A 19064-nucleotide genomic window follows, 5' to 3' on the forward strand; every position below is an offset into this window, starting at 1 on the left:
CCTCAAAAAGGCAACAATTATACCAGTGCCTAAGAAGAATAATGTGAGCTGCCTTAATGACTATCGCTCGGTAGCATTCACATCAACCCTGATGAAATGTTTTGAGAGGTTGGTTATGACTAGACTGAAATCCTGCCTCAGCAAGGACCTGGACCCATTGCAGTTTGCCTATTGCCACAATAAGTCAACGGCAAATGCAATCACAATGGCTCTTCACATGGCTTTAGACCACTTGGCCAATACAAACAATTATGTTAGGATGCCGTTTATCGACTATACCTCAGCATTTAACACCATCATTCCCACAATCCTGACTGAGAAGTTACAGAACCTGGGCCTCAAAACTCCCCTCTGCAATTGGATCCTCGACTTCCTAACCAGAAGACCACAATGTGTGTGGATTGGTGATAAAAATCTCCTCCTCGCTGATGATCAACCTCAGGGATGTGTGCTTAGCCCACTGCTCTACTCTCTCTATACCTATGACTGTACAGCTCAAATACCATCTATAAATTTGCTGATGATACAACCATTGTTGGTAGAGTCTCAGATAGAGACGAGAGGGTGTACAGGAGCGAGATCTGCCAACTAGTGGAGTGGTGTCACAGCAACAACCTTGCACTCAACATCAGTAAGACGAAAGAGCTGATTGTGGACTTCAGGAAGGGTAAGACAAAGGAACACATACCAATCCTCAGAGGGATCAGAAGTGGAGAGAGTGAGCAGTTTTAAGTTCCTGGGTGTCAGGATCTCTGAGGACCTAACTTGGTCCCAACATATCGATGCAATTATAAAGAAGGCAAGACAGTGACTATACTTCATTAGGAGTTTGAAGAGATTTGGTATGTCAACAAATACACTCAAAAACTTCTATAATTGTACCATGGAGAGCATTCTGACAGGCTACATCACTGTCTGGTATGGAGTGGCTACTGCACAGGACCAAAAGAAACTGCAGAGGGTTGTAAATTTAGTTGACTCCATCTTGGGAACTAGCCTACAAAGTACCCAGGACATCTTTAGGGAGCAGTGTCTCAGAAAGGCAGTGTTCATTATTAAGGACCTCCAGCAACCAGGGCATGCCCTTTTCTCATTGTTACCATCCAGTAGGAGGTACAGAAGCCTGAAGGCACACACTCAGCGATTCAGGATCAGCTTCTTCCCCTCTGTCATCCAATTTCTAAATGGATATTGAACCCATGAACACTACCTCACTTTTTAAATATATATTACCGGTATTTCTGTTTTGGTCCAGTTTTTAATCTATTCAATATACATATACTGTAAATGATATATTTATTTATTATTATTTTATTTTCTTTTATTTATTTTTTCTTCTTCTTCCTCTATATTATGTATTGCATTGAACTGCTGCTGCTAAGTTAACAAATTTCACAACACATGCCAGTGCTAATAAACCTGATTCTGACAAGTGTTTGAAGGTATTATTTGGGGTAATATCCAATGGAGTTACACAGTGCAGAAGCAAGCTCTTCAGTCCAAGTTGTGCATGACTCAAATTATCTACCAGAGTTAAATAAAATCTGCCAATCCAACACCACCTAATAGCGTGCTAGGATATTGCAGATTTACTGCGAAGATAAGCCTGTTTTAGAGGCAACCATAAAGTGGATGGCTGTGAGAATGAGCTCATCTGGGGTCTCATCATCTTCTCCCTCTGGGAAGAGAAGAGCAGAGCGGATAAGCTCAGATATACTGTAATCGTGACCATCTTCAAAAAAGAAGATAATCCATCGTGAGTAATTGCAGAGGGACCTTCCTCTCTCTGTAAAACGGAAAACCATTGCAAGGGGTCTTCTTCTAACATCAGCTTCCTGTGACCATAAGGTAGAGGAGCAGAAATAGAGCTGATTTATTAATCCTCTCAACCACTTCTCCCCATAATTTTTGTTGCCCTTAGTAATCAAGAATCAACCTCCACTTTAAATATACTCAGTGACTTGGTGTTCACCTACTCAACCACCTGCAGCTGTGAATTCCACATATTCACCAGCATTTGGGTAAAGAAATTCCTCCTCATCTCTGTTTTAAAGGAATGTCCTTCAATTCTGAGGCAGTGCCCTTTGGTCCAAGACTCACCCACTAGATCATCTCCACATCCACTCTATCGAGGCCTTTCAATTTTTGTTAGGTTTCAATGAGATCCCACTCATTGTCCCAAACTCCAGTGAGTACAGGCCCTCATACATGACCCCTTTCATTCCTGGGACCATTTTCATGAACCTCTCCAATGCCAGCACATCATTGTCCTAGATAAGGGGCTCAAAACTGCCACAATACTCCAAGTACCAATGACTTTACAAAGCCTCAACATCACATCCCTATATTCTAATCTTCTAGAAATTAATGCCAACATTGCATTTAGTTTCCTTACCACCAACTCAACCTGCAAGTTAACCTTTAGGAAATTCTGTACAAGGACTCTCAAGTCCCTATGCACCTCTGATTTCTGAATTTTCTCCCCATTTACAAAGTGGTTTATACCATTATTGCCTCAACCAAAGTGCATGACCATACACTTCCCTATATATAGTTCCATTTGCCACTTCTTTGCCTGTTCTCCTAATCTGACTAAGTCCTTCTGCAGTCTCCCTGTTTCCTCAACACTATCTGCCCCTCTGTCTATTTTTGTATTATTCCCAAACTTGGCCAAAAGCCATCAATTCCATCATCCAAATTATTGACATATAACGTTAAAAGAAGTGGACCCAAAATAGACCCCTGTGGAACACCATTGCCACCGGTTACCAACCAGAAAAGGCCCCCTTCATTCTCAATCTTTACCTCCTGCCATTCAGCCAACCTTCTATCCATGCTAGTATCTTTCCAGTAATACCACGGGCTCCTATCTTGTTTAGCAATCTCATGTATAACTCTTTGTGTAAGGCCTTCTGAAAATCCAAGTAAACAACATCGACTATCTCTCCTTTATCTATCCTGCCTGTTATTTCAGGCCCTTCAGCTTCCCTAGACCCTTCCCCTTAGTAATAGCAACTGCACTCATTTCTGGCAGATTGCTAGTGTCTTCCCTAGTGAAGACTGATTCAAAATACTTACTAAGTTTATCCACCATTTCTTTGGACCCTATTACTACTTCTCCAGTGTTATTTTCCACCAGTCCAATATCAACTCTTTATATATCTGAAAAAACTTTGATAACCTCTTTTACATTATTGAGTACCTTACCTTTATGTTTCACCTTTTTTCTCATTATTGCTTTTTTAGTTGTTTTCTGTTGGTTTTTAAAAGCTTTCCAATCCTCTAACTTACCATTAATTTTTGCTATATTATACATCCCTCTCTTTCGCTTTTCTGCCATGGTTGCCTTATCCTCCCTTTAGAATACTACTTTGAGATATATTTATCACACTGCTGGATGAAAGTACATATCTGCATCATATAATGCACCCCCCCCCCCCCCCACGAATAGTGTAAGATTGCCCTTTTTACATGCCTTTTCTATCTCCAGTTGTCATTTGCAGCCCACATGCTGGCTACTGCTTAGAGGCCTGCATATAACTCCCATCAGGGTCTTTTTTCCCTTGCAGTTCCTTAGCTCTATCCACAAGGATTCTACACCTTCTGATCACCTCTTTCTAAGGATTTGATTTAATTATTTGCCAACAGAGCCATCCCACACCCTCTGCCTACCTGCCTCTTGCCTTTCCTTTTGATATAACGTGTATCCTTGGATGTTAAGCTATCAGCCATAATCTTCTTTCTGGCATCACTCAGTAATGCCCACAAAATCATATCTGCCAATTTCTAACTGTGCTACAAGATTATCTACCCTATTCCATATAGTGCATGCGTTCAAATATAACACCTTCAGTCCTATATTTGTCACATTTTTCAATTTTTCCTCCACGTTACACCTCAACCCATTCTATCGATTGCAATTTTGCCTTATCATCTGCCTGTCCTTCTTTACAGTCTCACTACACACTGCATCAACTCGGATGGGGCGCCAACTTCCCCACCCTCAGCCCTATCACTCTAGTCCGCATCCCCCTATCAAATTAGTTTAAATTCTAAACTAATTTCAAGGGTTGTGATCACAGGATTGCTATCCGTGCCACGTGGCTTGTGACACCAAAAATCGGAAGATTATACAGTTTAATGTATGGCTAAGGAGTTACAAATTATGGTAGAATGCAGTTCTAGTGCTGTTATCTGTCCAGTTTCCTCCACAGATGCTGCCTGGTCCACTGAGTTCCTTCTGCATCTTGTTTGTTGCTCCAGTCTTTGATGTCTCCTGCCTGCTAACTGGAATTGATCACATTGAGCAGAAAACACAATGGAGGATGCCTACAGTGTAGAGGTGGGACCATTTCTTCATGAGAAAAGGGTAACAGTCATTCTTATCAATGCAATCATTAACATTTACAATAGGTCCTTGAGTGAGCAGAGTTATGGTCTGTCATCAGCTCTGGAGTTCTAGCCTGTCAAGTATGTGGAAGGATAATGGGAGTTCATTCCTTGCTTTTTGCTCTACATTCTGAGAAATTATGTCAAGAAGACTGAAAGAGTGCAGAGAAAATTTACATTGGCATAGCCAGGACTTGAAACCCTGAGTTATAGGGAATGGTTAAGTAGGTTAGGACTTTATTCCCAAGAGCATAGAAAACGAGAGGAGATTTGATAGAGGCATACAAAATAATGAGGGGTATAGATAGGGTAAATGCAAGCAGGCTTTTTTCCCACTGAGGTTGGGTGAGACTAAAACTAGAGGTCATGGGTTAAGGGTGAAAGGTGAAATGTTTAAAGGGATCATGAGGGGGAGTCTTCTTCACTCAGAGGGTGGTGAGAGTGTGAAACGAGCTGCCAGTGGAAGTGGAGGATGCGGGTTTGATTGCAACATTTAAGTTCAAGTTTAATTATCATTCAATTACACATGAGAATAGATAAATGAAGAAGCACTCCTCTGGAAAAAGGTGCAAAGCACATTTCGAGCAGCACACAGTACACTGCACATAGCACCAATGGCACATATGGTTGCAGTTTCTGGGTGGTAGGGTGGAGATATGTCTCTACCAAAAGAGGTGTAAGACGCTGGTCTAGAGGTCACCATTGGGCAAGGTGCTTAGCCTCCCAATCAGGGTCATGGGAAGCCATGGGAGTAGGTGGTGGATGGTTATATGAGCAGCTGGTCCCAGTTATGCAACTATTGATACCAGGCAAACAATCGCTGAAGAGTATTGATAATGGCAGGGGTTACCTGTCTTGTTAAAACACCGCCCAGAAAAAAGCAACGGCAAACCACTTCAGCAGAAAAATTTGCCAAGAACAATTATGGTCAAGACCATGATCACCCATGTCATACAACATGGCACATGATGATGATGGTTTGTTTCAGAAAAAACAGTCATAAAGAAAAAAACAAACATATAGCCCAAGTGCCTGAGTGCCATGACTGCAGAATTGATGGTAAGTTGTCCTGGCCCAGCATGTTCTTCCACCGAGTGAAAACTGGGTAGCACCGAGCGGCTGGACGCTCCGCTAACTCCAGCGTATGAATTCCAGCGAGCCCCGCAGGGGCTCTCTCACATTGCCTCAGCATCTCCTCTCCTGGTCAGTTGCAACAAGTGACCCCACGGCCTTGGACTGGTCCTCACCACAACCAAGGGAACACAACATCCCCCCCCACCAGTCTCACCAATGAACCAGTGAACCAGACTTGCAGCATTCTACGTTACCAATGTCTACCAGGGTCTTGCGATTACAATAAAAACATCCAAGACAATCACTTGCACTGCCCAACAGTGCATAACAAGTCCAGACGACAACACAACTACAGTATGCAATAAGTCCAGCTCCATCGCTACTGAGCAGCTTGCTGACAGGATAGTGTTGCAGTACTTGATGTTCTTAGTATCCAGCAGTGACTTGCAATTGTAAAAACAGACATACAAGATGAACAAGTGATTGGACCCAGAGTAGCTGCTGTGTTCGAGTGTGCCGCCATGTTACTGGAAGAGAAATTTGGATAGGAACTGTACCTGGATGAGAGGGGTATGGTCCAGGTGCATGTCGATAGGACTAGGTAGAATAATATTTCAGCCTGGACTAGATGGACTGAAGGGCCTGTTTCTGTGCTGTGGTGTACTATGACTCTATGTCTCTACATGTACTGAGGAAGGGTAATCTGCCCTAATGTCAGGAAACTTCAGGTTTGCAGAAAAAACTAAGGAATATCACACTTCCTCCTGCATACACCACCGGTACCCCCCCACCCCCCCCCCCCAGTTTTGGCAGCACTCCATTCCGGATACTATTTGCAGTTCACAGGTCAGGTCAGAAATGTGGCAAAAGGTGCCTGCAGCCCTGCAGCATCTGGCAAATCCATCCCATTAGTCTTCCACATGCTCGCTTGTAACTATGGGCTGTAATTAACTTGGGTACTTTTAAGCTGGGAGTATCCAGTGATCAGAGGTAGTGATGGTGGAATATGAGTTCTTGCCAAAAAGCCTTGAGGATTGCTATGTCACATTGCTGCTGGACTATTCTGTGGAAGAGCTCTTTCAGCTGAGGGCATCAGTCTTGGGTGAGAAGGGACTTCTCAGAATTACAGATTGGGTGTGCCTATTCAATGTCTAAACCTGCTGCCTGAGCCAAAGCTCATTGCCTTCTGAAGTAGCAGTATGGGGCCCTTTCAAAGCACAGTTAGAAGCCAACCACTTTGTAGTGTGCCCTGTATGAGCCAGACTGGTAATAAGAGAGATTTCCTTCCCTGGAGGACAACCATGTGCCAGATGGACATTTTTGACAATCTGCCAGTTTCATGGTCACCATTATTAATATCATTTTTTATGCTTAATTATTTAATAACAGTATTTAAATTTCTCCCGTTGCCATGGAGGGATTTGAACTTGTGTTTTCAAACCATTAGGCCAGCTCTCTGGATTACTACAGCAATAATTTAATCACTAGGGTACTGCTTCCCATGCAGATATCTGTCAACAGACACAGTTGGACCATTCCACAGGAAGAGTAAACCAGGCAGAGTTATACAGCGTCACTATAATATGAAATCATACAATATTGGAGTAATATTGGGACTGCAGATGCTGGAATCTAGAGCAGCCCAGGACCAGGTACGGTCACGTGATACTAACAAGGCTCTGAATCCAGAAACAGAGCTAGTAATATTGGAGAAACAGACACACAAGATATTGCAGAGGCCACATGTGGAATATGGTATTCAGCCTCGATCACCCATCTACAGGAAAGATGCCATTAAGCTGGAAAGAGCCCAGCAGAGATTTGTGAGTATGTTGCTGAGACAGAGTGATGGAGAGAAGATGAGCAGGCTGGACTTTATTCACTGAGGCAGAATGATGGTGATCTTTCAGAGGTGTATAAAATCATGAGGGCTATCAATCGAATGAATGGACACAGTCGTTTTCCCAGGACTGGGGAAATCACGAACCAGAGAGCATAGGTTTAAGGTGACAGGGGAGAAGTTTCATAGGATCACTAAAAAAATTAAAGATCAACACCCAATGCACAGGGAAAGAGAGAGAAAAAACACAAATCATGCAAATAATAGAAGCAAACAACAGCATTCTGAACCAGATTGAGTTCATAGGCTCCGAGTCCCCGAGCAGCCAACATAGGCCCAAAGCCTCGGTCTCAGTTCATCATTTTACTAGGGTAAACTGCAGCGAAGCTCACAAACACGAAGCACAGCCACTAGGGCAGTCTCACTGCCTCAGTGCCGCGAAGAGAGAAATGATCATCATGGGAGAGCGAGAGAAACCAGACTGACTCCTGCCCCTAGTCATGACACCCAGCCTTTCCAGTCTATCTGAGCTGGCATTTAAATTGTCTAAACACCAGATCGTGCCTCGCCTTAGGACTCTGGCCCCGCCGCAGCGATATGCTCTGGGCCTAGACCTTGCCACCCAGCCCTAAGCTGTTCTTGACCTCTCAAAATTGGCTTACAGCAATCCAACCTCATGCCCAGGTTAGGTGGACAGACATCAAAACTCCTTCACTTTAATTCCTCCTCTCTGAATCAGTTGCTCCAACTCCATCTCATCTCTCCAGTCAGATTCACCTTCATTCGCCTTTTCATTATTTGTGGTGATAAGTTTACCACAATTTACTTCAGAAAACATGTAATTAATAATATTTCTAGTTGAACCTCTTGCTTTTCAAAATACCAGTAAGATGTCACTTGCCATCAGCAGTGTCATCTTAAACCAGAAATTTCACTGAGATATGTCATGAAATTTGTTGTTTTGTGGCATCAGTATAGTGCACTACATTAAAAAAAACTATTATGATAACAAATGTTAATACATAAATAAGTAGTTCAAAAAGAGAGCAAAATAGTGAGGTCGTGTTCCTGGGTTCATGGACCATTAAAAAAAATCTAATAATGGAAGGGAAGAAGCTGTTCCTAAAACATTGAGTGTGTGTCTTCAGATTCCTGTACCTCCTCCCTGGTGGTAGGAATGGGAAGAGGGCATATCTTGGATCATGAGGGTCATTTATGATGTATGCCTTTTGAATATGTACTCAGCGGTGAGCAGGCTAGTGACCATGATGAAGCTGGATGAGTTTACTACCACCTGCAGCTTTTGCCGATTCTGTGCACAGATGCCCCATCAGACAGTAATGCAATCTATCAGAATGCTCTCCATCTGTAGAAATTTGCTAGACATATCAAATCTCCTCAAGCTCCGAATGAAATATAGTCACTGGCATGCTCTCTATGTAATTGCATCCATATGTTAGGCCAAGTATAGATATTCAGAAATGTTGATACCCAGGAACTTGAAGCTGCTCACTCCTCCCACTGCTGGCCCCTTAATGAGGACTGGTGTGTGTTTTCCAGACTTCCCCTTCCTGAAGTCTACCATCAATTCCTGAGTCTTACTGACATTGATGTTGCAACACCACTATCTCACTCGTGTAAGATTCCTTGTCACCATCTGAGATTCTGCCAACAGCAGCTATCATTGGTAAATTTATAGATGGTGTTTGAGCTGTGCCTAGCCATGCAGTCATGTATGTAGACAGTAGAGCAGTGAGCTACGCACACATCTTTGAGGTGCGCCTGTGTTGATTGTCAGAGAGGAGGAGATCTTATTTCCAATCCATGCTGACTTAAGTCTCACACTGGGAAGTCAAGGATCTAATCAAAGATTAAACAGGCCCAGATTTTGAAGCTTGTTGATTAGTATTGAACGATGATAGTGTTGAAACCTGATGCAGATTTTGCTATTGTCCAGGTGGTCCAAGACTGACTCGTGAGCCAGTGAAACTGCATCTGTTGTAGGCCTATTGGCAGTAGGCATATTGCAGCAGGTCCAGAACCTTACTCAGGCAGCAGTTAAGTCTAGCAATGACCAACCTCTCTCAGTATTTTATCACAGTATATGTGAGTGCTACTGGGCAATAGCCATACAGGCAGCTCATAACCTCCAACTGCAGCAGTGAGAGTTTGACAATGTCCTTGAAAACTCCAGCCAGTAGGTTAGTACAGACTTTCAGTGCCTGACCAGGTACACAATTGGGACTTGACATCTTTTGAGGGTTCACCCACTTGAAAGATGTTCTGATATTGGCCTCTGAGATAGATATCACAGAGTCGCCAGATACTGTCGGGGTAGTTTTATTTTTAACTTCAAAGTGTGAATAAAAAGTGTTCAGCTTATTGGAGCGTGAAGCACTATAGCCATTTATAATGTTAGGATTTGTCTTGTAGGAAGTAATGGCATCCAAACCCTGCCAGTGTTGACATGTATACAATTCTGTCTCTAACTTTATTTGGAACTGCTTTTTCACTCTTAAGATTACCTTCCATAAGTTGTAGCTGAACTTCTTGTAGCGTTCTGGATAACCAGTCTTGAACATCACAGATCTAGCCCTCAGCAGACTGCAAATCTGCTGGTTTATCCATGGCTTCTGCTTTGGGTATGTCAAGTATGTTATTGAAGGCACACACTCATCCAACATAGATTTTGATGAAGTCTGTGACAACTGTGGCATATTCATTCAGATCTGAAGATGAATCTCTGAATATACAACAGTCTCAAAGCAGACTGTGAGCCCTTCTTTGCCTTCCTTGACCAGACTTTTGCAATCTTCTCCAGTAGTGCTGTGGTCCTCAGTCTCTGCCAGAGTGTCAGGAGTTGAAGTACAGCCAGGGGATTGGACTTCCCAAAATGCAGACATGGAATAGCATACTTAGTTAGAGCTTATTGGCATTGCTGAGGACAATGAAATAACAGTGCTACACCATTCAGTAAAAAACAGCATACTGGCAATTCAGTTACTAAAAACACATTTAAAATATTGTCTTAGTTATTTAGAATAACATCTAAGTTAAACCTGAATTAAAAGCAAATAACTCTAAAATTAAAAGAAACAGTGGTTGCCCATTAAAGTACTGCACATGTCCATGTTACAAAATACAATGATTAAATATAAAATAGCATCAAGCATTAAAGCTGAAATTAACAAAAAAACAAATAGCCCTGTAATCAAAGGATGGTAGCTGCCCCATTTACCCAAATAGTACACATGCCCATGTATTGAACTTTGAGATTATCCATAGTTCCTACAGACTATGGGAGGGTGTTGGGGATTTGTTCGGTTGCACAACAATCCAGGGGGACCAGCTCAGTCTGGATGTCCATGCAGAGATGTTTCTGCATCTCCTGTCAGATGGTAGGAGATTGAACAGGTGATTACTGGGGTGGGTTGAGTCCATTACAATGTTGTGAGCCCACCAAAGACAGCGCGAGTTGTTGATGACAAACAAGAGAAGATCTGCAAATAATGGAAATCAAAGTAACGCACACAAAATGCTGGAGGAACTCAGCGGGCCAGGCAGCAGCATGGAAAAGAGTGAACAGTCATCAGGGTGTGGATGAAGGGTCTCCGTCTGAAATGTCGACTCTTTTACTCTTTTCTAGTGAGTTGTAGATTGTTTTCCATATCTGGATGATCTGTGCAGTCCTAATCACCCACTGAAGTGCTTTTTGGTCAATCTTGTTGCAGCTAGTGTACCATACTATCACACCTTATGTCAGTATGCTCCCAGTTACACACATTGATACAGGTTTATCAGCAGCTTTGGGGCAGATTTGCTCTCCTTCAACTCTTATGATAGTATAGGCACGGCAGAACCTTCCCTACTGTCAAGGAGGTGTTGGTGGTCCAGAAGAGCTCCTAATGTGATGTTCACTCCCAGGAACTTAAAACTGGAGGCCCTTTCCACAGCTTCACCATTTACGTGGAGCTTGTTCATACCTCGTGATTTCCTGAAGTCGATAAGTATTTATTTGTTTATTTTCATGTTGAGTGAAAGGTCATGGTAATTGCACCATTCAGACAGTTTCTGGATCATTGTTATTTGTAATTAATCCAATCACTGTGGTATCATCTGCAAATTTGATGATGGAGTTGTTGGCATAGGCAGGGGTCAGTCAGGGGTGAAGAGAGTGTAAAGGAGTGGACTCAGTACACATCCCTGTGGTACACCGGTGTTCAGGGTCTGGGAGGTGATACGTACTTGCCTAGTCTGACTGTCTGGGTGTGTTTGGTAAGGAAATCCAGAATCCAGTTGCAAACTGATGGTTGAATCCCAGTTTGTGTAGCTTAATGGTCATCGTGTTAGAGAGTTTGCTGTTGAAGGCAGAACTGTAATCAATAAAAAGCATTCTGGCATAGGTGTTCATATGCTCCAAGTGTTCCAGTACGATGTGGTGAGCAATGGCGGTTACATCCTTGGCTGATCTATTTGCCACTGGTCCAGAGTAGCAGAGAAGGCGTACTTAATGTGAAACATAGACACTTGATGGCTATGGTGGTTAACAATGATCATGTCTGTAGCCTCCTCTGTTCCACAGGTGAAATGTTAGTGGTAGTCAGTCTGAGATTTCTTGAAGCAGGCCTGGTTAAAGTTCTTGCAATGTTCGGGAGGGCGTCGGGGTACACTGTCTCATGATTGCTGATCATGGTGTTCACCTCGTCCCTTGTCAGCTTGACATGAACCAGGGGTGGAATGAACTCCTGGAATATTTTCTTGCTGTATTTATGACAATACAACAGTGAGCTGTTGTAGCCACAGCCACAAAGTTTGAAAACCTCTGACATGAAGCATTTTTGTAGAACACTACTGGTGTATAGTCTCACTCACTATGTAAAGTTCGTAGGTTATCCACTACGGGGGGAGGGGGGCAGTGTAGTACAATGTCAGTCAGTACGTCTGCAGATACAAACAGGTCACTATTGAAGCAGTGTCGAAATCAAATAAAATTGTTGATGCTGAAAATCTGAAATAAAAGCAGAAACTGCTGGGCACACTCAGAAAGGCAGACACCATATGTGGGAAGAAATGAGAGTCAATGCTTCAGGTCAGAAACTGAAACATTGATGAACTGCAGATGAACCACGTCAGATGAACTACATTTCTATAGATACATATTGAATGTTTTCTGTGAGGTCCTCTTTTCCACATGGCAAGGGGACTTCAGTATCTGAAACCAGAATTGCTCTCAGTGTAGAGGAGATGATCTACCATCATGTTTTGTTTATGTCTGATCATTGATAAAGTCGCACAGTGCAATAATGTAGCATCCTTTACATCATCAAAAACCCCCACATGCTTTATCAGTTTCTGAGCCGGCAGACATTGGGAATAAGTAACCAAAAACAAGGCCACTAAACGGGAAAGAGGGGGACAGGAACTGAGAGGTTGAGTGGGAACTCCAGAGCCTGGGGCCTTGACAACCAAAGTCACTAATACCATTATTAATAATACACACAAAATGCTGAAGGAACTCAGCAGGCCAGACAGCAGTTATGGAAAAGAGTAAACTGTTGACATTTTGGCCCAGAACCCTTCATCAGGACTGGAAAAAAGAGATGAGAAGTCAGAATAGAACAATGCTAATCACCATTATGTTCAGAGAGGATTCAGATGCTGGCATTGTAATATCATAAACAACTCAAAGAATTGTTTGTATTACAAAGGAAGAGGTAAGGCTAAACAGGGATTTGGAAACTAAAGTAAAGATTTATTAATTTTTGATGAAAATTTTCATTTAATTTTTCTTTCTTTCTCATTGCACAGTTAGAGCAGAGGGGGTGCCAGGTAGGATAGTGGAATGCTCCCCTTGTGGGATGTGGGAAGGCGGGAGACCGCCAGTGTCCCTGATGACAACACTTGCAAAGGGTGCAGACAGCTGCAGCTTCTAACAGACCATACTAAGGAATTGGAACTGGAACAGGAATTGGATCAGGGGTTGATCGACAGGACATACAGTACGAGGAGGTTACCCCCAAGGTGTAGGACACAGGTAACTGGGTGACCATCAGGAGGGGAGAAAGGAAAAAGGCAGCTACTGCAGAGTAACCCCACGGCCATTCCCCTCAACAACATGTATACCACTTTGAATAATGTTGGTGGGGGAATGACCTAGCAGAGGAAAGCCACAGCAGTCAGGTCTCTGGCACTGAGTTTGGCTCCGTGGCTCAGAAGGGCGGGTGGGGGGAGAGGAGTACTGTAGATAGGGGATTCCATAGTTAAAGGAGCAGAAAGCAGATTCTGTAGATGGGGAAAAGAGACACCAAAATAGTATGTTGCTTCCCAGGTGCCAGGATCAGGGACATCTTGAGACAGGTCCATACATTCTAAAAGGGGCAGGGTGATCAGCTGGAAGTCGTGATACATATTGGTACCAACGATATAGATAAGAAAAAGGAGGAGGTCCTTAACAAAGAACATAGGGAGTTAGGCAGAAAGCTGAAAAACAGGACCTCCAGGGTTGCTGCCTATGCCACATGCGAGTGAGGGTAAGAAAAGGATGATCTGGCAGATGAATGTGTAGCTGAAGAATTGTCAGGGGGCAGGGCTTCAGATTTCTGGGTGATTGGGATCTCTTCTGGGGAAGGTACGACCTGTACAAAAAGGATGGGTTACAGCTGAATACAATGGGGACCAATATCCCTGCGGGCAGGTTAGCAAGACTTCTTAGGAAGGGTTTAAACTAATTTAGCACGGGTGTGGGAACCTGAGTGATAGGGTAGAAGATGGGACAGTTGGTATGGAACTAGATGCAGAGTGTAGTGAGACTGGGAGGAAGGATAGATAAATGATTGAGCAAAGTTGCAGTTTGAGTTGAAGTTGAAGATGCAGATGGAGTTTAATGTAGATAAGTGTGAAATGGTTCATTTTGGTAGGTCAAATATGATGGCAGAATATAGTATTAATGCTAAGACTCTTGGCAGTGTGGAGGATCAGAGGGATCTTGGGGTCCGAGTCCATAGGATGCTCAAAGCAGCTGCACAGGTTGTGGTTGACTCTGTGGTTAAGAAGGTGTATGATGTATTGGCCTTCATCAATCGTGGAATTGAATTTAGGAGCTGAGAGTTAATGTTGCAGCTATATAGGACCCTGGTCAGACCCCACTTGGAGTACTGCACTCAGTTCCGGTCGCCTCACTACAGGAAGGATGTGGAAGCCATAGAAAGAGTGCAAATGAGATGTTGCCTGGAGTGCGGAGCTTGCCTTATGAGAATAGGTTGAATGAACTCGGCCTTTTCTCCTTGGAGCAAAGGAGGATGAGAGGTGACCTGATAGAGGTGTATAAGATAATGAGAGGCATTGATCATGTGGATAGTCAGAGGCTTTTTCCCAGGTCTGAAATGGTTGCCACAAGAGGACACAGATTTAAGGTGCTGGGGAGTAGGTACAGAGGAGATGTCAGGTAAGTTTTTTACTCAGAGAGTGGTGAGTGCTTGGCTGCCAGCAACGGTGGTGGAGGCAGATATGATAGGGTTTTTTAAGAGGCTTTTAGATAGGTACATGGAGCTTAGTAAAATAGAGGGCTATAGGTAAGCCTAGTAATTTCTAAGGTAGGGACATGTTCGGCACAACTTTGTGGGCCAAAGGGCCTGTATTGTGCTGTAGGTTTTCTCTGGTTTCTCTGGTTTTCTCTGGTTTTCTCTGGTTTTCTCTGGTTTCTCTGGTTTTCTCTGGTTTTCTGTAGGTTTTCTCTGGTTTTCTCTGGTTTCTCTCTAGAACTGCTCTGCCATCCCTTCATAGTTGATTTATTATCCCTCTCAACCCCATTCTCCTGCCCTCTCCCTTGTTGTAGCAAAACTAATTACATACAATACTTAACTCAGTAAAAAAAAAAATATGATATGCATCTAAATCACCATCTCAAAAAGCATTAATAATAGCTTTTAAAAAGTTCTTAAGTCCTGGCGGTAGAATTGTAAAGCCTAATGGCATTGGGGAGTATTGACCTCTTCATCCTGTCTGAGGAGCATTGCATCGATAGTAACCTGTCACTGAAACTGCTTCTCTGTCTCTGGATGGTGCTATGTAATGGTGGTGGACTTTAGGAGATCTAGGCCTCATATGGAGCCAGTGATCATTAATGGAGAATGTGTGGAGCAGGTTAAGACCTACAAGTATCTGGGAGTACAGTTAGACGAGAAGCTTGACTGGACTGCCAACCCAGATGCCTTGTGCAGGAAGGCACAGAGTCGAATGTACTTCCTAAGAAGGTTGGCGTCATTCAATGTCTGTAGTGAGATGCTGAAGATGTTCTATAGGTCAGTTGTGGAGAGCGCCCTCTTCTTTGTGGTGGCGTGTTGGGGAGGAAGCATTAAGAAGAGGGACGTCTCACGTCTTAATAAGCTGGTAAGGAAGGCGGGCTCTGTCGTGGGCAAAGTACTGGAGAGTTTAACATCGGTAGCTGAGCGAAGGGCTCAGCTACGGTCTACGGTCAATTATGGATAACTCTGAACATCCTCTAGGCACCATCCTTTCTTTAGTTCCCCTAAGTAGACCTCTGTCCCTGTTTGTTTCAACTTCCCTTTGTTTTATCAACTGTTAATGAAATGATTGTGAAGCAACATTTTTTATGCTTCATTCTTGACTTCTAAAAGAACCTTGGATTTAAACCTCAGAATCCATCACAAGAGGGGGAATTTGTAGAATGCCTATGAAATGGCTTTTTAGAACCACTTGTGATTGAGCACACCAGGGGAATGGCAATTCTGGATTGGGTATTGTTGTTTATTATCCACATTAATGATTTGGGTGATAATGTGAACTGTACCAGCAAATTTGTGAATAACACCAAGACTGGAAGTGTAATGGGCATTGCGGAAGGCTATCAACGCTTGAAGTGACATTTGGACCAGTTGGGAAAATAGCAGATGGAATTTAAGTGAGAAGTTTTGCACTTTGCAAAAAAAAACCAGGGTAGCATTTGCACAGTGAAAGGTAAGACAGTGAGAACAAATGGATTTAGGAATCCAAATCCACAATTCCTTGAATGTGCCATCACAGGTAGGTGAGATCATAAAGGGAGCTTTCAGCACATTGTTCTTCATTAATCAGAGAACTGAGTTAGAAGAGTTGGGATGCAAAGCTAAAGTTGTATAAGACGTTGGTGGGGCTGAATTTGGTTCTGGTCACCTACCTACAGCAGTGATATCAATAAGCTGGAAAGAGTACAGAGAAAATTTACAAGGATGTTGTCTGGACTCGAGGACCTGAATTACAAAGAAAGGTTGTGTTGGGGGACAGGGGGAGCAGACAAGCCAGTTGTCTTTGTTTTCCCCCATTCTGTGGACTCTGAACAGTTTCTTGCTCTTGGATAATCTAATCAGAGCAACTGAATGGGGACACAAGAAGCTTCAGATAATGATCTGCTAAACCTGAGACCATTCTCAAACAAATAGCCATTTGTCATATAAAGGGAATGGACTCTGAATTGCCCTGGGACGATCTAATCAGAGCAATATACCTGAGACCATTCTCAGAGGAGTAGCTACTCGTTATGTAAAATGCCAGACCTGCAATCGGTAATCTTGTTAGACTCTGTCTGGGTTGCCTCATTTAACTGGTATGGACCAGTCAGAGTGTAAAGACACAAATACACAAAGCTGGGGTAGGCAAAGCCACAGAACAATGTTGGAAGTAGCCCTGTACAATGACCAGTAAGAAGGTGACCCAGGTGACCTTGAGCCAATGGAATGGAGATCCAATGGTTCAATTGATGAGGAACAGTATAAGACTCAGGAGCTCCAAATACACAGGGGCGATAACTCTCCAGCAGCCAGAGACCAACCAGCGCGGATAAGGAGAACCCCACGGGTGCTAGCCATGATAGTGTGACCAAACATCTACTAATGCTAAGTTCCTGCACCCAGAGTATATTCAAAATTTAGGTTCACATCCATCAGCTGAAGAAAGGTGATAATCAGGAGGAGGTCTCCTTGTTCATTTTGAACTCAGTGCACTTTGCGAGGTCTGAAGTCAATGTAAGTGGCTCCCAGGGCAACAGCTTCCCTGCTGTGTTTCAGGGTTTGTATGTATCTGAGGGCTGCGGCGGAGGAGTCTGGCGTGCTGTTTGTAAGGTATGTTTACAGTCAGCCAGACAATACAACAATCCATGTTATCTCATGATAACATCTCATCATATATAACATGATATCATCAGATGTTATCTCATGAGCCTCCGCATCCAGCACATCATTCTACCATCTTCAACAGCATCTATTACTAAATGCATCTTTAATTCCAACCTCCCCCCCCCCACCCCCACCGCCTCCACTCTCTGCTTTCCGCAGGGGTCGTTCTTGATGTGACTTCCTTGTCCACTTATCCCTCTCCACTGACCTCATTTCTAGTCTGATTTCTTCAAGTAGGACAAGTCTATCACCTGTCCTGACACCTCCGTCCTCACCACTATTCAGGGCCCCAAAGAGTCCTTCCAGGTGAAGTGACACTTAGCTTGTGAGTCTGTCAGGGTCATCTATTGTATCTAGTGCGCCTGTTGCATCCTTCTCTACATCAGTGACACCTGAGGTATACTGGGAGACCATTTTGTCCGTCTGCCACAAAAGGAGTAATTTCATGGTGGTCATCCATTTTAGTTCTATTTCCCATTAGGACTTACCAGTTCATGGCCTCTCTACTGCCACATTGGATGAGTGACACCGCATATTCCTTCTGGGTAGCCTCTAACCTGACAGCATGAACATTGATTTCTCTAACTTCCACTAATTTCTCTCCTCTCTTTTCCATTCCTCATTCTGGCTCCCCTCTTATTCCTTTTCTCTTGACATGCCCAACCCTCCTCCCATGGTCCACCCTCCACTCCTATCAAATTACTTCTTCTTCAGCCCTTTAACCCTTCCACCTATCACCTCACAGCTTCTCACTTCATTTTCCTTCCCCTCCCCATCTTCTTATTTTGGCTTCTTCCCCCTTCCTTTCCAGTCTTGATGAAGGGTCTTGGCCCAAAATGTCGACTGTTTACTCCCCTCCATAGATGCAGCCCAACCTGCTTTGTTCCTTCAGCATGTTGAGTGTTGTTCTGGATTTCCAATATCTGTAGAATCTCTTGTGTTAAAAACATGATACAGGCATACAGTACCAATGGGTCTAGAGTCTAATACCAGATAAAGACACAATGTTCTGTAATCAATCGCAGTTGTACAATATAACAGGGAAATGTAACCAGACACAGTTATACAGTATTATAGACATTACATATTGTCAAACTGCACCACAGAGGGATGATAAGGACACAGTTATTTAATGTTATGAAGGTTTAACATCTAGTGAACTGTGAATAATGACCTGATCCTTGAGACAGTCATAGGAATTTTGGTGTCTGATATCTGATGCATTCTCACAGTCTGTCAAATGCCTGACACCAGCCATTTTTGTACACAGCTACATGGCTGATAGAAGATACCATGAGAGAGTGCTAGAGGGATTCTCACATAACACAATTGGAGTCTGATATCAGTTAGCTGCATGCTGCTGTAGGTGTACATTAACATAGACACACAGACCTGTAGATATCTGCAACCAGACATACAACACTGCAGGGATACACTATGCAAGACACATAGCATTGCTGGGGTCTGCTATTAAAGACACACAGTACTGCAGGGGTTTGCTACCAAAGACTGACAGTACTGCAGGGGTCAGCTACCAAAGACAGACAGTACTGCAGGGGTTTGCTACCAAAGACAGACAGTACTGCAGGGGT

The 19064-nt window shown here is 43.3% G+C and overlaps 1 protein-coding gene across 1 annotated transcript in view; it reads right to left on the reverse strand.

The window, feature by feature from the left end:
• The window catches only part of LOC140737314 (probable voltage-dependent R-type calcium channel subunit alpha-1E), a 619860-nt gene that overhangs the window by 263755 nt on the left and 337041 nt on the right, over nucleotides 1-19064 (reverse strand).

The sequence above is a fragment of the Hemitrygon akajei genome, chromosome 12 (assembly GCF_048418815.1).
Source record: "Hemitrygon akajei chromosome 12, sHemAka1.3, whole genome shotgun sequence".
Classification (NCBI taxonomy): domain Eukaryota; kingdom Metazoa; phylum Chordata; class Chondrichthyes; order Myliobatiformes; family Dasyatidae; genus Hemitrygon; species Hemitrygon akajei.